Source organism: Odontesthes bonariensis, chromosome 18 (genome assembly GCF_027942865.1).
Source record: "Odontesthes bonariensis isolate fOdoBon6 chromosome 18, fOdoBon6.hap1, whole genome shotgun sequence".
Lineage (NCBI taxonomy): Eukaryota > Metazoa > Chordata > Actinopteri > Atheriniformes > Atherinopsidae > Odontesthes > Odontesthes bonariensis.
In genome coordinates this window covers 33108975-33134133 of record NC_134523.1, presented here as the reverse complement: position 1 = coordinate 33134133, position 25159 = coordinate 33108975, and positions in this window count along the sequence as shown.

Below are 25159 nucleotides of genomic sequence, written 5' to 3'. Positions count from 1 at the left end.
TATCAGATGGTGGTGACACTGTTGGCCCCTGAAGGTTACATTTGGCCCCATTGTGGCCCCTGTTTCAGAAAAATCCTAGAACCGCCACTGCCGACAGGTCTAGTGCATCCAAACTTCACAAAGAGTTTCCACTACGCGCATCCACATTAATTCCAGTCCGAAAGTCCTCTAGTGTTAATCCCATTCTCGTCACCAGAAAGCTGTTGCATCTCCAAATATAAGAATGAATGTCCAGTCAAAGAAATCCGTTTCGTGTTCTTTACTTGTGAGAACTCAGGCAGCACATACAGAGACAACAGGCATAGCAGACGACTGCACGGCATGTGAGAGCTGCTAGAATACTTGGCGTCTCCCTTATATGGTATTGCCAGGTGTTAACTAATCAACACAGTATCACAGTCTCTAATTACGAATGCGCCACCTAGTGGACAATAATCAATATTCAATTCAATTCAATTCATTTTTATTTATATAGCGCCAAATACAACAAATGTCATCTCAAGGCACTTAGATAGTAAGTCCAATTCAAGCCAATTGGAATTCAATTAATTAATAATAATCATAATTCATAAAATAATCCAATTCGTTCATATTCGTTCATTATGCATTGAACATGTCTATGAGAACCCCAATATACCAAGATATCACAATAGCCAAACTCAGAAAGTTATAATTGGAAAAGGAAAGAGCATTTAGAAGTGGGGACAGGGACAAGTTCAAAGAGTCTAAGTGCAAGTTTAGCAAAGCGACAAGAGATGCTAAACGACAGTACTCTGAAAAACTACAAAACCAGTTCTCGGCTAATGACTCTGCTTCTGTCTGGAGTGGGCTCAGACAGTTAACGACCTTTAGACCTACAGCCCCCCACTCCACAAACAACCTGCGACTGGCCAACCAGCTGAATGAGTTCTACTGTCACCTTGAAAGACAATGGAGTAGACCTGACACATGACACCTCTCACCTAACACAGCCCAGGAACTCCACCGGCCCCACCTCAGCAGGAGCTTCAGCCGCCCCCGAACAGCTGCACCTCCAGTCACCAGTCCGTCAGCTCCTTAAGTTTGCAGATGACACAACCCTCATCGGACTCATCTCTGGTGGGGATGAGTCCGCCTACAGGTGGGAGACTGATTATCTGGAGTACTGGTCCTGCCCCCATCACCCTGTGTGAATCCCCAGTAAACATTGTGGAGTCCTTCCGCTTCCTGGGCTCCATCATCACCCAGGACCTGAAGTCGTCAAAAAAGCCCACCAGAGGATGTACTTCCTGAGGCAGTTGAATAAATTTAACCTGCCAAAAGCGATGATGGTGCACTCCTGCTATACCTCCCCACCCCCAACACATTACATTAATGTGTACTATCTCCTCCACGGACTGTTTACACAATACCTGTACCAATACCTGTACATACTTGTTCCATTGTTTCACATTCACTTTTACCCACTGTTTTTATTTATTGTTTTTATTGAATTATCTGGAAAACAAAGCACCAGCACACCACAACAAATTGATTGTGTAAACCTACCTGGCAATAAAACTATTTCTGTCTGAGTCTGATTCTAAAGCCATCATAGCATCAAGTCTGCTGAATTCATTTCCGTTCATTTCCATAGTAATTTATTCCTCTCTGAAGGCAAATTATATTGCTGAAATATAAAGTGTTATTATAGATAAGGAACTAAATAAAATCAAATGAAAATCAACTGACAAACTTGTGATGTTAAATTGTTGCAGAGAGAAAGGTGTGGTTGAAATCTTCAGAGATCTCTACTAATTGATTGGGGTGCAGGTAACACCCTTGGTAGACAAAATGGACAGTGACTCACAGCCACCAGTTTAACATTTGAGGTCCAGAGATGCATCTTCTTCATGATATTAGTTATTACCTCTTTGTCTACAGTCTCTCTATTTGTATAGTCTGAAAGCCTGGCAGAAAAATATCAGAGCATGAGTAATAAGTGCATTAGAAAAACAAATTAGAAAAAAGAAAAACAGGAAAAGGTACAAAGAAAGACACTATATGCCCAGAGCTGCCACTAGTCCAGTGCCATTCTGGAAAATGTTTTACTCTTTCGTGAGAGAACAACTAAAAACTGTGCTTCAAAATAGATATTAACTTAAAGCTTTAGTGTAACACATGATCTCAGTGTTTATCTCATTGTGATACTGCTTAATGTTTAAAATGAAGCAGCATTCAATGTGTTGCATTGAGCAGGATTCACAATCACCATTTTCCAATGAATTTATAAGCAACATTTTCAACTTTGTCTAAAAACATTTTCAAATATTTAAAATCAGCGGCTGCTGTCTATACATTCCAGTTCAAACAGTGTGTATGATCTAATTTGCATCGTCACACATACATACTAGTTGAGCGCTTTATAAATCTGGTTAGTGTAGCTAAGTTTACGAATGAAAATAAAGTGTCTCACTGCACTGTGGCCCTCTACACAAATTAAGAATACACCTTTGTGGTGGCTCTCAGGGTACAGCATGTCAAAAGGATTTGAGCAGGTTCTTTGTAGAACAAACTTTGGACTGGCTCCAGCATCAGCCCTGAACCAGCACTGGAAGTTTGTATGAAAAGCAGTATAAGAGTAGTTATTGTCTTAACCCCAACGGTCAGTGTGCTCTCAGTCGGAGGAGCATGGAGAAATTCTGACAGGGGAGCCAAACAAATTGCTACTCCGAATGAGGCCACCAGAAGAGCAGATCTAAAACAATTCAATTTTATAACTAGTCAAAGACGTTTAAGTTAACACTACATTAAACTGACATGGGTTCCATGAATGATCTCCCTTGTTATAGAGTGAAACATATTGACCTAGACAGAGAAAGTGTTACTGTATCTATTGAAAGATATTCCAGTGAAGAGGTTGATTAAAAGATTTAGCTTTGTTGCATTTGCTGTATTGCTACTTGTAACTCGGGTATGTCCACTGACCTTACTTTCTAAGAGCATAGGAGATCAAAGACTAGTTTGTACTAGAAGTACAAAGCATTACAGGGGTTTGAAGTCTTCGTAGGAGTGTGGTTGATTTGAAATGATAAAAATATCAAAGTTACGGTGTGAGTTGACAAGCAAAAAGAAGGAGACTTGGACAAGAGTGCAAGTTTTGGGTGAGAGTCTTGGACCTTTAAAATACAACTATGCCATACAGAGCATATAGATCCTACAGATTCCAGGATTATGTGATGAAAACTTCTGTATAACCTCACTGACTATGGAAATTGGATGGAAATACTGTGCTGTTTCATCCAGTGCGGGGCTGTGAACGTGAGCATGGATGGATTCAAATTAGCAGGAGCAATACAATTAAGATTACTCTTAAAGTGCGTTAACATAATACTTTACATTGCAAATAGGGTGTTTCAGATGTTCTTGCTGAAAACAAAGCTTAAAAAGCCAGAAGCCAATCAATAGGCGGATTACTCTGTAATAGTCTTGTAAACTCCATGTATAATTTGAATAATTTAAGGTATTTATATGGGTTTTAAAAACAACTGTCATAGGACTTGGAGGAGTGGGAGTTAGACAAAACATAATGTGAAGTAGAAACACCAAAACACAAAAACAAGGACCATCACAACTTTAGTAAAGGCAGAATATTGAAGCTAATTTGTTTAGCACATGAAGAAAAAAAAAATCAACATTGACAATTTGTTGTTTTAAGTAAAGGGTCTTATTTGAGATAATTGTTTCTAAAAATTCTATTTTATTATAATAAAATAATTAAGATTAACAGTAAATATTTATTAATTTATTTGACAGGGAACCTTTCTTTTGACTTGAAATGAATTAAAATGGAGACGAAATGTCACTAATTTAGAGATGTTAAAGGTAAATACTTTTTATGATGAAAGTCATAAAAGGATCAAATTTGTAACCATCCTTTGAATGGCTTGCAAAATCAAGCATAGTCAGCTGCTTGCTGTAGCATCAGGTAGTCAGGTCATTTTGACACTGAAGCTCTTTTCTGAGGAAAAACATGACATGTATAATAATTCAATTGAATTCAGTTTTATAAGTGTCTCAACACACATACAGTTCAATAATCTTTAGACACAAGATCAGAAACTGTCTTTGTTATCACCATGTATATTTTCATAATAAAGGATGTTCAGGTGAGAGGATTATCAAGGCAGAGCGAAGTGGATTCAGAGTTATGTGGTGACAAGACAGTAGGGTGAGGGGGAATTGCTTTTAGGTTAAGCGCAATAACCAACCTCTTTAAACTTTGCTGATTTTTCCTTGAACGAATTGATGTAATCCTGATGGGAATGGTAGCACTATTTGATGCGAGGGAGTTTTTTAAAGTGGCACAACTGTTATCATTCCCTGAGCAAGGAGTGATTGTTGGTTTATTTGTTTTGAGGGTGGGAGAAAAAGGGAGACAGTAGATAACGACAGTCAGATGGGGAAGACCTTGCAGGAGCGGAGTATCTCTATATGATGGGAAAATAGACGGGCTCCTGCTAAATTAAGATGGAGACGGTCCCGGTTAAAGAGATCTGTTCAGAAAGGTTGTTGCAGTAGCCTTTCAGCCAAATTTGAAGCTGCTGAAGACGGCTAAACTTCACATCACCAATGACGGGATGAAGGGGTCCAGATATAATGCATTGTTTGTTCATATGCAAGATGTTGTCAATACGCCAGATACAGTCGTTCCTTAGTTTTATTGACTGCTGTAGTCTAATTCATTAGTGCTCGCACCTGGATGACACGAGGTGTAGGACTTGTTGACTTGGGTATTGCGGACCATAGATGCATAGCTTATCTGAAATGAAATCCTAGTTCATCTCAAACTTCCTTAAACTAAACTGTGACAAAACAGGAATACTCCTTGTTGGTACCAAACCTACTCAATCCAAAGTTAACCGTTTTTCACTATCGAGGGCTCCCCTGTTTCCCCCTCCCCTCAGGTTAAGAGTTTGGGTGTCATCCTTGATAGCTCACCATCATTTCATGCTCACATCAATAATGTCACCTGCTCTGCGTATTTCCATCCACGCAGCATCACTCCCCCCCCCCGTCCCACCCTTGGCTTAATGATACTCTCTGAGCGTTGCGCTCCAACCTCAGAGCTTCTGAAAGGAAATGGCACAAATCAAAAGATCCTGCAGATCTAACTGAATTCCAGGCACTACTGTCATCATTCTCATCCGGTGTCACTGTTACAAAAAAGGCTTTCTACATTGACAAGATTCACAGTACTACTGACACCCGGAACCTTTTTTCCACTTTCAAAACTCTACTTAATCCTCCGCCTCCGCCACCTGCTACCAATCTGATGGCAGACACCTTTGCCTCATACTTTTCTGACAAAGTGGCAGCAGGGCTTAATTTGAGGGGGAGCAAGCCGGAGCGTGCTCCGGAACCTCGGACGTTGGCTCCGCCAGCTATTTATAGCCGTCATCCGCGATCTGCCACCTCTCTTGACAAACAATATTTATTTTAAAAAAAATAACGAGATACTGAAAATATCTATATTACGGAAAAGGAGGGTGCACACTTCCGTTCTATTGGACAGTTAGCCAGAGAGCTTGTAAAGCGGCGCCGGATTTGATAGGCCTACAATACATGCCCAGATTATTTTCGGTGTGGTGCACAGGGTTGCTCGAAAGCGCCCCCCCGCACGCTTTTTTTCCGCACCGGAGCCACTCATCCTCTCCGCTCCGGGACCTCCCACTTTACAAATTAAGCACTGAGTGGCAGCTATAAGCAAACAGTTTACTCAACTGCCCACACCCGAACCTTGTACCACAAAATCGACATGCAGAAGTCCTACTGCATCATTTTCTTCATTCACCCCTCTCACTGAGAGCTGTGTGTCTAAACTTCTCACATGTAGCCGCCCTACTACATGCCCGCTGTGACAGACGCCTTAAAAGAAGGCTTAAATCATCAGTACCTATAATGCTCGACCTATCGGCTGCGTTTGACAATGACAACCATTGTATCCTTCTGTCCATACTCTCCAGCATGGGCATCACAGGGAGAGCACACTCCTGGTTTGAATCATACCTCATTGGTCGGTCATTCAAAGTATCCTGGCTTGGTCACACTTCTATTGCACACCACCTTCCACAGGGGTCCCCCAAGGTTCAGTACTGGGACCTCTTCTCTTTGACATATACACCACCTCACTGGGCCAGATCATCCGATCACATGGCTTCTCATACCTAAGTTATGCTGACGATACCGAGCTCTATCTTAACGACCACACGGTCTCGGCACGAATCTCAGACCGTCTCTCTGACATATCAAAATGGATGAAAGCCCATCACCTCCAACTTAACCTCTCTAAAACTGAACTGCTTGTCTTTCCAGTCAAACCAACCATACACCACAGCTTCTGCATCCAAACTGAATCCCTATCTCTTGCTCCATCAAAGGTAGCTAGAAACTTGGGTGTCATGATTGATGACACAGACACAAAGGACCACAGGCGCCTGTGGCAAGGCATTCAGTCAGTACTACAGGCCAACACCCCCAACCTGTGAGGACAACACTGACTTCTTCAACACACTCAACACATTCTTCAGCCGGTTTGAGGAAAACAACACCTCCACACCAACAAAAATCCCTCCCTGCATGAACAATGAAACACTACACCTGGACCCAGCAGACGTACGGAGGACCCTACTCAAGGTGAACCCCAGGAAAGCTGCAGCTCCTGACAACATACCGGGGCGGCTGCTCAGAGACTGTGCTTACCAACTCACAGATGTTCTCACGGACATCTACAACACTTCTCTGAGCCAAACCATCATACCAGCATGCTTCAAAGCAACCACCATCATACCGCTACCCAAGAAATCCCCAGTCTCATCAGTCTCATCACTGAATGACTACCGGCCCATAGCACTCACTCCCATCATGATGAAGTGCTTTGAAAGGTTGGTCAAGGCCCGTATAACATCCAGTCTCCCCACTACGCTTGACCCATTCCAGTTTGCATACCGTCCCAAGCATTCCACTGATGATGCCATAGCAACAGCACTTCACCTCAGCCTGACACATCTGGAAAACAAAAACAGTTATGTGCGGATGCTGTTTATCGACTTCAGCTCCGCCTTCAACACTGTCATCCCTCAACACCTGGTGAATAAACTCAGAGCAATAGGCATCAGCACCCCATTATGCAATTGGTTACTGGACTTCCTTACAAACAGACCACAGACAGTAAGAGTTGGCAAAAACTCCTCAAAGACCACCTTCATAAACACCGGGGACCCCCAGGGATGTGTTCTCAGCCCGTTATTGTTCACGCTGATGACTCATGACTGTTGTGCCAGATACAACTCGAACCACTTCATCAAGTTCGCAGATGACACAACAGTGGTGGGTCTCATCAGGGACAATGACGACTCAGCCTACAGAGAGGAGGTAAATCTACTCATCAACTGGTGCGACATCAATAATTTACAACTCAATGTAAATAAAACCAAAGAAATGACTGTGGACTTCAGGAAGACACACATGCCACACACCCCACTCATCATAAACGGCAGTGTTGTGGAATCTGTGAAAAGCACCAAGTTTCTGGGGGTGCATATCACAGATGACCTGACCTGGTCTACCAACACCTAGCCTGGCGACGCCATCCTACGTACTTCCGCCCAAAGATTTTGGCTCCGCACATAGTCTGGCCAAATCCCCCTACCTCGGTTCGCTCAGTGTTTTGCCAATCAGCAAACAGTTGCGAGTGGTGACGCAGAACTCACGCGCGGAGTCCATTGTAGTCCATATAATTGTAGTTCAACCGCAGCGGAAATAAACATGGCGACGGAAGAACGCTAGAAGCTATCCATGAAGTTGTCTCAACTCTGGAGAGCATTACACAATTAAAACGAGAGCAAGAGGAATGCCTCGTCAATTTTGTTAGTGGCAAGGATGTCGTAGCTCTCCTTCCAACTGGCTTTGGGAAAAGTTTGATTTATCAAATGGTACCGGTATAATGAAAGCGGATGTGGGAAGCGTGATTCGCGAGCTAGAGCCTCGCGAGAGTAAGCATGAACCTCGGCGCATAACCAACGTCATTTCTAAACATTATGATTGGTTAAGGGAACTCCGTTACTCCAATGAATTTAAGTTGCTGGGTAAGATCCCGCCCTCCATGGAAACGGATTCCTCTTGGGTTTTCCCAGACTGTTTGACAGAGTCAACAGTCGGCTTTCGCCCAGGCTAACCAACACCACCTCCCTGGTCAAAAAGGCCCAGCAACGCCTCCACTTCCTTCGCCGTATGAGGAGAGCGAACCTCCCCCCTTCTGCCGTCACCACCTTTTACAGGGGTGCTATTGAGAGCATTCTCACTAGCAACCTCTCAGTCTGGTACGGCAGCTGCTCTGTTGCCGACCAAAAGGCCCTACAAAGTAGGGCTGGTAAATTAATATTCGAATTTCGGATATTCCTCGAATGTGGGAAAAATATGTACATTCGAACGTAAAAATGAACATTCGAATAATTTACAAAATATAAATTTTATAGATGGATTGTCGTATTTACATAATAAGTGACTGCGCGCGCAGTCTACCAGCCGCAGACAAGAGCTGCTGAATACGATCTGCATGGGGAGCTAGTCACGTACGAAAGAGAGCCACAGCTGCCTCCCGACGCAGACCCTCTCCTGTGGTGGAAAACTACAGGCAGTGCGAGGTACCCGTACATCGCACAGGTGGCGAAGAAATACCTCACGGTACCCGGTATATCTGTAAGATCAGAGCGCGTCTTTTCCTCAGCTGGCAACATTGTCAATAAAAAACGCTCAGCACTCGCCGCTGAACAAGTAGACCGTCTGGTATTTTTGGCGAACAATCTGTAGCCCACCAGTTGTGTTTTGAGTTAATTTGTGGCCTGCTTGTTTCTTTCAGCTGTGGTTGATTTTATTTAATTTGTGAAAAATGACATTGGTCAAAATATTATTTAATTTAGTAGTTGTGCACTAGTAGTGCAATAGTTTGTTTTGCAATTTGCATAAATTAATGCTCGTTTGTTTATGTTCTACAGAGTGTACAGTTTTGCATAAATTGCACTGAAGTTGCACTTTCATTGTCTGTTTACAATTGGCTGCTGGCCTATGTTCGTTTATGTTCTACAGAGAACTGCAGACTTCTGAAGTTGCACTAGATACGTGTTGGATTGTGTCTGAATAAATCAGCGTTTGACTACCACTGGTCGTTTTTCTTGACATTTGGCAGTGTGCAACGCCCTCTGTTGGATATAATGGGGTACTGTTACAATAACAAGTATATTCTCCGCGGGGAAAAAAAAAAAATTAATAATAACATTCGAATATATTCGATATTCAGACCATTTTTTAAGACCCACATTCGAATTTAATTTCTGGGGAATGTTACCAGCCCTACTACAAAGAGTGGTAAGGACAGCAGAAAAGATCACCAGATCGGCACAACCATCTATCCAGGAACTGTATCCGCCCCGCTGCCTCAAGAGAGCAAACAACATCACCAAAGACCCCACTCACCCTGCACACAAACTGTTCACCATCCTACCATCTGGTAAGCGCTACCGCAGCATGCAGTGCAGGACCTCCAGACTCTGCAATAGTTTTTTCCCCACAGGCCATCAGACTACTCAACTCACTTAAAGAAAGTCTATAAACATGAAAATACACACCCACTGTCATTCTGCACTTTACTTACTGCACCTTTGCACATCACTATCTACCTCTAATTATTCACCCGTCCATTTGTCTGTACATGTGTGTTTATTTTGTCTTACCTGTGTGCATTACTGTATGTTGCGTATTTTGTGTGTGTTATAATGTTGCTGCACATTGGAGTATGGGGAAACGCAATTTCGATCCTCTATGTAATTACTTGCACTGATTGCATGGTTGGATTGACAATAAAGTTCACTTTGACTTTGACTTTGACCAACTAACCTTCAAAGATCATGCTACCTCCGTTTCTTGATCATGCCACTTTGCATTGCTAAACATAAGAAAGATCAGGCCGTACCTAACCCAACACGCCACCCAGCTCCTGGTGCAGGCTATGGTCATCTGGTATGGTATGGTATGTTCTGTACATATAACATTGACCATGAGGAAAGATGCTTTGTACCAGGTTATAGCAGGAAATGCTAATTTCCACCTGTAGTCCCTGGGCAGGTTGGTGTAACAAAACTGATTCTAAAAAGTACATGAGCACATGACCATTTCACCATACATTTTCACATATAAATAACTATCATTTAATTTAATACACAATACAAGTTGTTCCACTTTTTGCATGAAAATAATAAATGAAAAATAAAAAACATCTCTCATTTACACACAACATTCACTCTCTTTGGTCCAGCCACTCTCACACTCACTCCTCATACATGTGTACAGGTTTGATTTCTTAAGAGCCATTTTTTGGTCCGTTTTGCAAATGCTTTTAGGCCAGTGCATGTTATGATCAGGGTTCCCACTCTAAAGCCCTATTCGGACGGGACTAGTTCAATGGGGGGACCTGGGGTAAAGTAATAATAACCGGGAAATCTAGTCCCGTCCGAACGCGCCATGTCAGTAAAGATAGCGGAGTATGTCGGTAAACTTTGCCGAGAATTCTACCTCCTGTGAAACGGTCCGGAGTGTCTACCATAGGTAATACTAATCCCGTGCGAATGCGACCTTCGGTAATAAGTACGGAATATGTCGTTACATCCTTTTAAAGAGAGAAACAATTAGGTGTGTCTGTTTGCAAACATGGAGGTTCTGGATGAAGCGCTGCTTGCAAGCACGCATCCAATTTCGGACTTTGGCTTGCTTCGACCTGGTCGGCGCCATGCCTGTTTACAGACGGGGTTTACGGAAGTGAAATGAAGACGTGCAGCATCCAGGATGTGACGGTTGTGCGTAACCAACAACTCCTCCCATGTTAGATGAATATTACAGGGATTTCTTGTCCCGTCCGAATTGGTCATTTCTTCTCCCTGGCGTCGTCTGGTTAACCAACATTACCATACGTCCCCCCATTGAACTAGTCCCGTCCGAATAGGGCTTAAGTCAGATATAAAATTCCATGATTTTACATGACTTTCCAGACCCAAAAAACAACATTTCGAGGACCACTTCCGTAAAAAGAAATGACGTTCAAAATATTTTAAAAGTGTGAAAACAAGATTATCTTCACCCCTAGAGCTGTTCTTTGTCTATATGAAGGTTTACACAACCACAGATATGCAGAACTTAAGTGTAAATGTCAGAAATGACCACCCTTCTCGGCTGAAAGCCCTGTAAACACACGGTAAATAAAACAATTTAAATATTTACGATCGTTTATTTGACGAAAAAAAAATCATGCACAACTCATACACATTGTCAACACTGCACCCAATGCACAGTGCAAATGTAATGTCAACAAAGATTGAGCACAGGAAATTGTAACCTATTTACATGTTTTACCTTTAGTGTACACCTATTGTGCACAATCATACACAATGTCAACACTGCTCTCAATGCATAGTGTAAATGTAATTTTAACAAACATTGAACACAAGAAATTGTAACCTATTTTTATTGTATTTTAAAGGTGGGGTATGAGATGTTTTCTGGAGCATTTTTTATCATATTGTCTGAAAACCTCCTCACGACCCCATTGCACCCACTAAAATAGAATGTTTGGAAAAAATAAATTTATATTTTAGTCCATTGTAGAGGGTGTAGCAAGAGGAAATGTCTGACCAATAGAAGTAATGATGAGAGTTACTTCTATTGGATTCTGACACGCCAATCAACCGTCAGCCCCCCTCACCCCTCCCCCCTGCGCTTTCAAAGACTCGTGACTCGTTCATGTGTTTTGAAGGCGTGGTTTCGAGGGGTGGGCTGAAGGGAGAGGCAAGGTTGTGTATTTTCAAATATATAGCTTGCAGGAAGCGTTTTTCCAAGATCTCATACCCCACCTTTAAAGCTGCAGTCTGCAGGATTTCTTGTTGTCATACGTAAAGTCCTAATTTTTGGCATTTTAAGAGTTTACATGATCTATCAGAACGCTTGAAGTTGAAAACGGTGACCTCCGTAGTCGCAAAATGCAAGAAATGCTTATTTTTTTACCCAAAAATAAAAAGTTATTCAACTTCCTGTCCCGCCCCATCAAAACACATGAGAACTCGTGCACATCTACGTGCACGCCAGATGTGCGTACACGACTCCTCATTCATCAACTCACCTGTCATTTGCGATCATGGAAGACACAGTAAGCAGACAAGCCCGTAATGAAGTTCAATAGTCCAGATAAATAAGCGTGGGGACGAGCCTACCTTGTATCGCGCGTGCACAATCGGTGATTGACAGGCAGCAGAGCCCAGCTCGTAACCTGATTGGTTACCTTTTACCGGTCCGGTCTGCAATTTTGTAAACAAACCTGCTGGCTTTGGAGGGACCTAGAGAACTTTAATGTACTACTTTCAGAATCCCCGGACAGTTCCAGGCATTATGCTTGAAAAAGAGTTGCAGACTGCAGCTTTAATTGTAAATGTATTGTATTTTAAATGTTTGCGAGAAGTTTTTTCTTTTCAACAAGTGTTTCGTTTATTTTGATCAATTCTTCATGTTTTGTTTTTGCGGACTGCCAAAGGCACTTTGATTTAGCTATGTATGTAAGATCAGCAAAATCTTCTGCTTTTTGTGCAAATTCATCAGTGGATTTTCGTAAAGATGCAAAATCTTTCTCAAGTCGTGCTTTCTTTCGTTTTAGTTCATCAAACCCTTCAATAACCGCCTTCCTTTTTGCGTGTAGTGTTTCTTTTGCTTTGTCTTTTTTCTGTTCCTCAAGATAGTGTAGATACCGTTGCCTGGCCAAGGATGCTGATTTAAGTAAGGCCTTCGTGACCACAACATTTTCGATGCCCCCCACCGACCTCAAATGGTCACAGACCAGTCTTTGTGCACTGTAGGTGCCTTCCTTCATATTTTCAACCTCTATTTGTCTATTAATTGAAAAACCCCACTCAACTGACGCATTGCCATGTGACAGCAATAGCAGAGGTGCTACAACACTCCAGAGTTTGTCATAACCCTTGTCCCCTGCCATAGTTGTGTGCAAAAGGGTATCTACCCTGCCTGCGGCAGGATTGAAATCCGCAAAATCTGCATTTCTTGACACGACATCACGCAAGAACACTCTGTACTGTTTAACCACATCATCATAGTTATTTTCATCCAATCTATTCACATCAGTCATGACTTTCATAATTCTTTTCAGTTTTGGAATGCAGGCTTCCCCATTCTCAGCCATTCTCCTATGATCTAGGCCAGAGGTCTTCAGCAGGGGGTCCGCGGAGGTACTGCAGGGGGGGGTCGCGAAATCTTTGGTTGATTAGACTATTTTTAAAATTTTTTTTTTTTTTTTCAAAAAGTTTTTTCTCACAAATTGTGTGCAAACGTGTGCCATCCACAGATGGTTTGAGGATTCATTGTCCCAGCTACATGCATGTTTAAAGTTAAAGCTGCGGTAGGCAACTTTTTTTTAGTCATATTAGCTTGAACTGTCATGGGATTCTGGAAGTAGAATATTAAATAGGCTGTTTAGGAAAAATAACGAAATCCGTAGCTCCCTCTGAAGCCTGTAATCATGCTTGCAAAAACCGAGCACTCCCGGCTGTTTTTAACCAATCAAGTTAGGGTGGAGGAATCCTACCTGTCAATCACAGCTTGTGCACACGCTGCTGAGCGTGAGTCTGCCCGCAGCTTGTGTGCGGTCACACTGGTGTGAACTCACGTGCACAACCTCGTCCACAGAGGGGGAGGGGTTTGGGGGGCGATTCGGAGCTTGTTAGAGGTTGGGGGAGGGACCTGAAAGTTGTATCAGTTCGAATTTTCCGACTTTAGACTCGCAATTTTGAAAACCTGCCGACTGCAGCTTTAAAATCTGTGGATTATTTGAATAGCTTAGGCTACCTTTACACAGAAACGATCTGAAACCTAAACGCAAAAGTGGCGTTTCGTTTTCACTTTTAAATCTGCATTTAGACGAGCGTTTTAGGGTGAAAATCTGCGTGCATACGGAAACGCAAAAGTGTGTGACGTTTCATATTTATCGATGCAGTAAACACGCCAGATGGCTAGGTGGCAACACTACCAAGACCAAGTCTTTCTACTTCTCTACTCATTTCTATGTGACGAGAAACGCAGTTTTACGTTTTCATCCTTTACACGGTGGCGCAACAGTGGAGTGTTTTCAAGAATTCCACTCTGGAGGGCGGTTTAACTTTTTTGCGTTTTCATGCCTCCAAAACGCTGTTACCATCTAAACGATATAGTGCATCCGCAAAAAGGTTTTGCGTTTTTAACCCGTTTTCGTTTCCATGTAAAGTGCCCCTCAGTGTTGTATGCAAGATGTTTCTTTATAAATGGCAGTGGCACGGCCACCCTGTACCTTGCACATGTTTAAAATAAAAACATGAATATATTAACCTGTGTATTATTTGAATAGCTTAGTATTGAATGTACAATAACAGAGTAGCTAGGTTTATACACGGCACTAGGCCCCGTTAAATATAAAACACAATTGTATACCATATAAATAGTAGGGGGGTCCCTGCTGCAACTCTCCATCACTTTGGGGGTCCCTGGCCTGAAAAACATTGAAGACCCCTGATCTAGGCAATCCATGTTGCGTACTAAACTATAATGCAGGGGCGACTTTTCTTGCAATTTCCCTGCAAGGCACTACAAGGATTTCCTGCACTCATTCCTAAACTCCAATTCTGCTGTTTCTGAGATTTTTTTTGTGGACACAAGGTTTTTCACCACTTTTTCAGCACAGAAGCCCACATCAACTCTACTTGCATGTGCAAGATTGTTTTTCTCAGTTATGTCTAATGACATCAATTTACCGACTGTGTTGGCATTAGCCATTACTTCAGATTTCACAAAGCGGGCCATAATAGAGGACATTAAATTAAACAGATCTTCCCCCAGAAATTTAATTGTAGCAGTACATTTATGTGTCTAAAATCTTGGATGCTACTTCTGAAACCAGCTGTGACTGTATTACATATTTCCAGTGAATGTGGTTAATACAGCTGGTAAAGGGGGTTGCAACATTTGATAGGAAAGTGGCGCTGAGTTTAGCTTAGATTCATATAAATGTCTTGACCTAATGTTTCCCATGTGAAGTTCGTATTATTGACAGTTAACTTCTTGCTTTTGCAGTGGCACTTGGCGGGAACGTTCACGAATGTCTCGTGCACAGTGGCTGGCGTGGCGAACAACACTAGTGAGATTCAGTTCGCCATTTCAACCGCAAACTTTGAAAAGAGAATAACGCACTATGGATGTAAAAAAAACACTAGCATAAAACTCTTGATAAACGACAACGGTTTAAAAATCAGAGCTGCTCAGGCCACTCTCGGAGTGGTAATGATGAACATTCCTAACCATTTAGCTAGCCAAGATAACAGCCAGGGGGACATGGTTGATGGTTTATGCTTGCGTCTACATTTAAAACGATGTTCATATAGATCACAAACTCGTTAACGTTACCGTGCATACAGTCAGATTTGCCAAACAAAATCAATGCCAATATTTGTGACTGACACCACCAAAGCCGCCACTGAAGCACTGTCGGAGTGTTCATGAACACATCAAACCGTTTAGCTGGCTAAGATAACAGTCCATGGTTGGTGGTTTGCTAACATCAACCATGGAAGACCATGGATTATTTTAAATAGCAAGCAAGCGTTATTATAAAATATTTGATTATTAAAATTAAGAATGTCATATTTAGTTAAAATCGTACAGTGGTGGTACCTTCTTGGCTTTTTATCATGAATTTTGAGTGCACTTTTATACATAGATTGAAGCGGCCGCAGGGCTGTTTTTGAGCCCTGTGACCAACTCGAAATACAATACATAAGGTGTGGTAAAATCATGGCATTTAAGAACATATGTGAGGCCTGTGTTGTGAGGGACCCTCTAATATATCCAAAATTGGCAAGATTAAACTTCATACTGTTTCCCATTTTTTTAATGTGATTTTTAAACGTGAGAGTAGGATCTAGAGTAACTCCTAAGTAGGTGAATTCCTCAACATTTTTAATTTTTTGACCATAAATGTAAATTGTAGGATGATTAAAATGTTTCACTCGATTTGTAAAATACATAGCGACTGTTTTTTCCATATTGAGTGTGAGGCAGTTTCGGTACAGCCAGTCAACAACCTTTTGTATTTGGATTGTTAATTGTTTTGCTACCTCAAAACAATTAACAATCTCCCGCCTTGACTACAGCAACGCTCTCCTAACTGGTCTCCCAGCCTGTGCTGTGAAACCTCTGCAGATGGTCCAGAACGCGGCGTCTGGTCTTCGGTTAGCCGAAAAGAGCACACGTCACCCCTCTGTTCATTTAGCTCCACTGGCTACCCTTAGCCGCCCGCATCAAATTGAAGTCACTGATGTTAGCCTACAGAGTCCTTAATGGAACGGTTCCCATCTACTTGAATATTCTTGCAAAGGCTCATGTCACAACTCAGGAGAGATCATATTTCTCCAGTTTTAGCTTCTCTTCATTGGCTCCCTGTTAAATTCAGAATAGAATTTAAGATTCTTCTCCTTACATATAAAGCTCTTAATGACCGAGCTCCATCATATCTTAAAGATCTCATTGTAAGATATTTTCCTAACAGAGCACTTCGTTCCCAAACTGCAGGTTTACTTGAGGTTCCCAGAGTTTCTAAAAGTAGAATGGGAGGCAGAGCCTTCAGTTATCAGGCCCCTCTCTGTGGAACCAGCTGCCAGTTTGGGAGGCAGAGCCTTCAGTTATCAGGCCCCTCTCTTGTGGAATAAGCTGCCAGTAAATGTCTGGGAAGCAGACACCCTTTCCACTTTTAAGACCAGGCTTAAAACTTTCCTTTCTGATAAAGCTTATAGTTAGGGATGGCTCAGGTGATCCTGAAACATCCCATAGTTAAGCTGCTATAGGCCTAGACTGCTGGGGGGCCTCATCTGTCACACCTTTCCTCACTTTACTCTCTTTATGTATATGTGATATTATTGTGGTCATTAACTCGTGTTTCCCTGTTCCAACAGATATCCTTTGAATGGTGTTACAGTCAGAGTGGTGTAAAAAGAGAGTGGCGACACTCCCATAGACTTCTATTGAAAGAAAGGAATGCGGAAGTCACGTGGGTCACGGAGACGCCACAGTTCCAAACAACGGACGCAGCTCCGTTAACCTCAATTGCTCGTCAAGAACAATTACTGGTAAGTTAATAAAATAACAGCATTTTAAACGTTTTTTTACATTTTTAAGCATTATCTATCAGAAGTATACTCTTAGACATCGTTATTTTTACATTTGGTTAGCATGAAATGTCGATGTTGATGTTAAAAATGGAATGGATTTAGGGACCTAGCTTAAAGCTTGGTAACGGAGGCTAACGTGAGGTAATTAACGTGATCATTTCACTAAAGTCCGTTAACTTTTTATTGTCAGGTGACATTGTGTAAAGTTGTTTTGATTGTTAGGTTTTAAAACATTACCAAAATACTATATATTTAATACATTTTTGGTATTTCTGACGTATTTTCTCCGGTAAATTGATTAAATTACTACATTTTTGGCATAGTGAGGCATTAGCTGACTGTTCTTTAATTAAGTAAGTTTTTTTCAGCATGACTTTGCAGCTGTGATAATAAATTTATTAATTTCTCTGTTGTTGTCAGGGAGGTCAGCAGATGTGGTGCTCGCTGCTGCCATGGATCAACCCTTAGGACTTCAGAACTTTTCTACAATGTCCAAACCCTTGAATTTGATCAAATACAGTTCATTGTTGCAGATTAATCTACCCAACAGTAGAGATAGCAGTAAAATAACTTCTTTATTAAGGCTTGTTTTACATGTTCTATGATGACATTTTATAATAAAATGTTTGGTTTAAATCTGTTTTGTTTATTTTTTTCACAACTGACACATTTATTTTGTCATTAATATGGTTTTAACCAGAAAAAAAGTTAAATTCATATTTTAATCCATCCATTCATTATACCCGCTGAATCCGTCGATCGGGTCGCGGGAGGGGGGGGCTCATTGTCCATCTGACACCAGAGAGAACAGACAGACTGAATGACATCTTCTACAGATAGAGTGTTTGGGACAACAGGAGTAAATCCTGGGAACAGACAGTAACATCATGCTCTGTTGAAGGATGTAGATCTGAAGGTAAGCTGGACCACTGGCATGATTCAGTATAAAGGAGGACGAGGTAGCTGCCCCCTGCTAGCATGCAGGGGTACCCTCTACGATTTAAAATGGTGATAAATGTGTCTCTGTGCTCCAAAAAAGAAAAACGTTGATTAAAATACATAGTCGGTGAAGTGATCAATGCACATTATGGGTCAATATTTACCGAAAATTGCGTCGTAAATGTTAAAGTTATCGTTTTTGTGCTCCGTCCCGCTAAAACCCGTTCAAACTGACTGACAGCGCTGTGATGTTTGGAACTCCGGAGGCTCACATGAACCACGTGACAGCCCTAGCGGCGACTTCAAAGCGTGTCGCAACTCTGTATTACTCTATAGCTCTGGTTACAGTGCCCCCCCCCCTCTTTCTGTCTTCTCAAACCCCAGCTGGTGGAGGCGGATGGCCACCCTTCCTGAGTCTGGTTCTGCCAGAGGTTTCTTCCTGTTCAAAGGGAGTCGTTTCTCTCCACAGTCGCCTCAGGCACGCTCAGGCCGGGAGATTGGACCGAAAAAGAAAAAGTTTTCAGTGCAATCTGTTGGTTTCCTTAGCTAGGAAATTTTTTTGAATTGGCTCTATATGAACGAATTGGATTATTTTATGAATAATTATGATTACAATGAATTAAATTCCAATTCGCTTGAATTGGACTTTATTATTTAAGTGCCTTGAGATAACATTTGTTGTATTTGGCGCTATATAAATAAAAATTAATTGAATTGAACTGAACTCGGTCACTCCGGTCGTCACAGGATTGTCGTCTAGCAGTGCCTACACCACGCTTAAGACAATCCAGACTCTTTTCATGTGTCGTTCCACGATGGTGGAATGACCTACCGAGCGCTACCAGAACAGGGGCGTCCCTGAATATCTTCAAGAAACTCTTGAAGACCCAGCTCTTCAGAGAGTATCCCCTATTCTAGCACTTACCCTGTACTTCCCTACCCCCTCTACTACACTTTATCTTTCTGTACTTCCCTCTATGCCTGCACTCTATCTCTACACTGTCCCCCCTGTCACCTCTGACAGAGTCTGACTTGTGGTTTCCTTCAATTGTAAGTCACTTTGGATAAAAGTGTCTGCTAAATGCATAAACATAAATGTATGTTATTAGACTGACTGATTATTGAACCAATCAATCAAAATATGTTAAGATGATAACTGTTAGGTACAAACCTAGTTTCATGCCATTATCTTCTTTCAAATGTCTCAATTGGAAAAATGAAGAGCATTCATGATGATGAATCTTTAATGAATCAGACAACTTGATGAAGCCTATAGGAATCATTATTTTTCTAAATTTACACTTAGGCCAGAAAGTTCTAAGAAGGAAGAAATTCCTTTGGTACAACATAATGAACATTATTCTTGGTCATAGTCAGCGGGGAGACCGCACAGGACACCATGGCTCTGCTGCCGGATTCAGATTAAGTGCGTTTTTTAAAAACAATTTGCAATTTATTTATTTATTCGTTCATTTATTTCCCCAGGGGGAGGATCTGTCATTTGCCAATTGGAGGGTTGATGTTTCAATCCCTGGCTTCCCCAGACCACACCTCAAAGTGTCCTTGGTCAAGATACCAAACCTTATGCTGCCACTGAGTGTGTGATTCTTCCTTTTTCTTGAGCCAATACAGAAACTCTAGAGCACAATTTCATCAACTGCAGGATTGACTATTATTATGTTCTGCCTTCTGGTCTCCCCAAGAAGATTATATTTCAGCTTCAATTGCTTCATAACTCAGTAGCATGCATGAACAAGAAAAGACATCAAGTTGGACTTAACGAAGAAAAACAGGATGACAGATGGTTGCAGAGTTAGCTGTGTGAGTTAGCTCCATCTACTCTTTGTAGGTTTTAAATAGGAGGCAATTGAAGCCAGGCATGTCACCAGACACTTTTTACAGACACATTGTTGAAAATTCCCCTATACAGCAAATGTTATGAATGGACTGTGTGTGAGGTGTAACGCACGACATCAGACTTGGAAGGCAAGATACTGCGGCCCGCACATCATATTTATCAGCAGATAGTAGCCCACACATTTTGCCAATCGAAGCGTAGTAGGTAGTGTTGCGCGGGTGAGGGTTTTTTTAACACCCGCCCCAACCCAACCCGCGAGAATTTCCAAACCGCCCCGCCCGACCCGTGGGAAATTCTAAAGCGGCCCGCCCGACCCGCAAAAAAAAAAAAAATCCAGGGCCTGTAGAGAGGGTTAATTTAACACGATTCCATATTCCATGGCTTTTTGAATCTGCTCTATAAGCCTCTCCTTTTCAGTTTTGGCACGCTCTTTGGCTCTGTCGCAAATGGTTTGCCTATGAGGTAGGACAGAGTTAATGTGCACCTGTCCAAACCGTGCGCCTATATTTACAAGCCCCTGTGCCACCTGCATAAAGCCCTTCCCAGAGACAATGTCAAATGGGTGTAAATCTGCGCAGCAGAAATCTACGAAGTCATCCACTAATTTAGACTTCGCATGGAGTGGTGCCGTGCCTTTTAGGAAAGATGACATTAAGGGCTGCACTGCAGAGGCGGGTGTGGGAAACTTGTTTGCCTGCGCAGCAGACCCACGGCATGAATGTCGTAACAGATTTGATGTACCTGTCTTATGTCCATCATACTTGTACAGCGCCTCACAATGCCAGCACAGCACGTAGTCTGCAATGGTGTCATCGGACAGGACGACTTGTCCAAATTTATCCCACACCTTGCTCTTTTGGTCGCCTTTTCGCACAACCTTTACATCGCCTTTTTTTATCTGATCTCTTATCAAGTCAGCCATCTTCATCCGAGTCCTCCTAGAATTTTGGCGGTGTAAACAAAAACTGCGGATAGCTGTTGGGATAAACTGTTCCAAACGAGCTGAAAAACTCTTAATGAGTTCCTGGGTGATGTATCTCACAAGATGATATGGTGTGGAGATTTTAATGCATATAGCACTCTTTGGGGGAGTACAGAAACCAATAGCAATGGTAATGTAATAGAGGAGTTGCTAGAGGAAAGAGACCTTATTTGCCTAAATGATGGGAGGGGAACAAGAATTGACGTCTCAAGTGGGCGGGAGACATCTATTGATCTTACTTTGGTCTCGGCGCATTTTGCAAGGAGTTCCAAATGGAATGTTATGCAGGATGATTGTATTGGTAGTGATCATTACCCTATCCTGTGTGAAATTAGCATAGGGCCAGTCCTGATTGAAGAAGTAATCTTCCCTAGGTGGGACTTTAAAAAGGCTAAATGGGATGATTTGAGTGAGAATTGTAGGACTAGACTGATGAATTGTAATTTGGAAATGTTGACGTTGTTAACAGTGGAATTACAGAGACATTGCACTCTTATGCCCTAGAATTCATTGGGAAAACAACAGGCAGTGGACAGTGTAAAAAGGTGCCTTGGTGGACAGATGAGTGTAAGGAAGCAATACAGGTAAGAAACAGAGCCTTTAAAATGGTTAAATCGACCTTCTCCTTTGCTGACCTGGTTGAGTATAAAAGAGCTCAAGCTATGGTCAGAAGGGTGATAAGGAAGGCAAAGAGAGAGCGGTGGGGAGCATTTTGTGACACTATTGGAAGAGACACTTCAATTAATGATGTGTGGGGGATGATAAGAAGAATGGGATGAATTAGGAGGGAATATTCCTTACCAGCTATCCAATTTAACAATGAAATTATGGGAACAGATAAAGAAAAAGCAGAAGCTCTAGCTAAAGTATTTTTTAGAATCCATAGTGTGAATAATTTATCTCCTGAGGCCAGAGTGGCTAGAGAAGAAGTGGTAAGGATGCATCCTAATGTGTTGGAGAAAAAGGTTAATGCAGATGAGGCTTGTGATGTGCCATTCTCCATGTTTGAGTTAAGGCGGGCTCTGAGCGGAGTTAGGTCTACATCACCAGGTAAGGATGAAATTTGTTATGTGATGGTGGATAAACTATGTCCTGAGGCACAGATGGTGCTTTTGCAACTTTTTAATATGATATGGGAGACAGGGAATATTCCATTAGCTTGGAAACACTCTGTTGTGGTACCAGTCTTGAAACCAGGTAAGGAAAAGAGTAAGGCGACGAGCTATAGGCCTATTGCATTAACTTCTAACCTGTGTAAGCTAATGGAGCGAATGGTCACAGATAGGTTGACTTATATTGTGGAAAAGAGAGGCTTAATCAGTTCCTGTCAGAGTGGCTTTCGTAGGGGAAGAATGACTATGGACCCTGTGCTGTGTTTGGAAGATTCAATAAGGAAAGCTCAAGCAAACAAAGAGCAAGTTAATGCAGTTTTCTTTGACATAGAAAAGGCATATGATATGCTGTGGCGTGAGGGACTTCTTATTAAGTTAGAGGCAATGGGAATAAGTGGCAGACTGTATAATTGGGTCATGGACTTTCTGTTAAATAGAAGCCTTGAGGTGCGTGTTGGACAGTCACATTCTAATACTTACCCAGTGGATAATGGTGTTCCTCAGGGCAGTGTGTGCAGCCCTCTGTTGTTCAGTATTATGATTAATGACATATTCTCTGACATAGATGCTAATATTGGTAGATCTCTGTATGCAGATGATGGGGCACTGTGGGTCAGGGGGCGAAACTCCGCTTTCATTAGTCAGAAACTCCAGGCAGCGGTTAGTCTAGTGGAGAATTGGGGTGTTAAATGGGGCTTCCGTTTTTCAGTGGAAAAGACACAGGTAATTTGCTTTACTAAGAGAAGAAATGTTCCCCCTGTACATATTACCTTATATAGGCAGCCACTCAAACAAGTTGAGGTAGTGAGGTTTTTAGGGGTTTGGATGGATTGCAAACTGACTTTCAGGGATCATATTGAGAGAGTTGTCTTTAAGTGTAAAAAAGCAGTTAATATACTTAGCTGTCTAGTGGGGAGTGATTGGGGCGCCACTATGATATCACTAAAGCAAGTATATATTGCACTCATTAGATCTGCGTTAGATTATGCATGTATTGCATATAATTCAGCGGCAAAAACAAATTTACAGAAACTTGATGTAATCCAAGCACAGGCCTTACGTGTATGCAGTGGAGCATTTAGGACCTCATCAGTTCCAGCTCTACAGGTAGAAACTGGGGAACTGCCTTTGTCTTTGAGACGTCAGCAGCTGGCTATGGTGTATTGGACGAACTTGCAAGGTCATAAAGAAGATCATCCTACTAAGCACATTTTAAATCAATGTTGGGAACATGGTAAGGCAAATTTTAATAGTTTTGGGTGGGTTGGGAATTGTCAAGCTGGGAAACTGGGCCTAACCGAGTTCACCCATAGTTGTGTGGTACCACTGCCAACTATTGTTCGGATTATTAGACTATTGTCTGCAGTTGTTCGGGGAAGACTCATAAATGACAGAACAGGGACACAGTTTATGGAAATGATTAGGTTTGAGAACACCCTGTGTTCTGATGTTGATGATCTGTTGAACTCTTACACATCAAGTCTCTTAAGTGTTTTGGATACCATTGCTCCTGTCAAGGTTAGAATGGTTAAAAGTAGGCAAAGGGCGCCATGGAGGAAAGAAGAGTCGGTCAGGGCACAGAAAAGGGAGTGCCGGAGAGCCGAACGGAAATGGCGCAAGTCAAAGCTCCAGGTTCATTATGAGACTTACAAAGAAAAGCTATGTGTGTTCAACCAGACTTTGCGTAGAACAAGGGAGAGTTATTTTTCTGAAATCATCAAAAACTGCAGTAACAACTCTCGTGTCCTGTTTGCTACAGTAAACAGATTAACAAACCCTCCAGTTTCACTGCCTTTTGAACTCATTTCTACATCCAAGTGTAATGAGTTTGCAACATTCTTTAATGACAAAGTTCAAGGCATTAAGAATGCAATAATTTCCACAACACAAATAACTACTCTGCAGCCAGCTAGACACCTAGAGCTGACACATTTCACATCTGTTACTGACAAAACAGTCGAAGAGACCATCTGCAGTCTGAGTTCATCAACGTGCTGCCTTGATGAGTTGCCCACTAGATTCCTAAAGTCTGTGCTGAGCAGTTTGTTACCACAACTTGCTCATCTAGTCAACATCTCACTCCAGACTGGAACATTTCCAAAGGCCTTAAAAACTGCTGTCATTAAGCCTCTTCTAAAGAAGAGCAATCTTGATGCCACAGTACTGAACAACTACCGGCCCATATCAAACCTGCCATTCTTAGGCAAAGTCCTAGAAAAAGTTGTATACCAACAGCTTAGTGACTTTCTCCTGTCTAACAATGCTTTTGATACTTTCCAATCAGGCTTTAGGCCCCACCACAGCACTGAGACAGCTCTGATCAAGGTGACAAATGACATCCGCCTGAACACAGATGCAAGTAGAGTCACAGTCTTAGTTCTGCTGAACCTGAGTGCTGCCTTTGACACAGTTGACCATGCGATCTTATTACAGAGGTTAGAAGACTGGGTGGGAATCTCTGGTCGTGCTTTAAACTGGTTCAAGTCCTATCTGGAGGACAGGAAATATTTTGTTGAAATTGGTAACTGTGTCTCAGACCAAATGGCTATGACCTGTGGGGTTCCCCAGGGGTCAATCCTGGGACCCGTATTGTTCAATCTGTACATGCTTCCACTAGGCCAGCTAATACGCAGCTATAATGTGTCCTACCACAATTATGCAGATGACACTCAGATCTACGTGTCACTGACGGCAGGAGAACACGGGCCTGTAGATACACTGTGTCGCTGCATCGAACAGATCAGTGTGTGGATGCAAAACTATTTCCTCCAGCTAAAGTCAGACAAAACTGAAATCATTGTCTGTGGCCCACAGAAACAAAGAGAAAGTGTTATCAGCCTTGAGACTCTCTCTCTAAAACCTAATAATCAGGTTAGAAATCTCGGGGTAATATTGGACTCAGACCTGAACTTGAACAGCCACATTAAATCTGTAACATCAGCAGCTTTTTACCATCTAAAAAACATTGCCAGAATCAAAGGAATAGTGTCTAAACCAGATTTAGAGA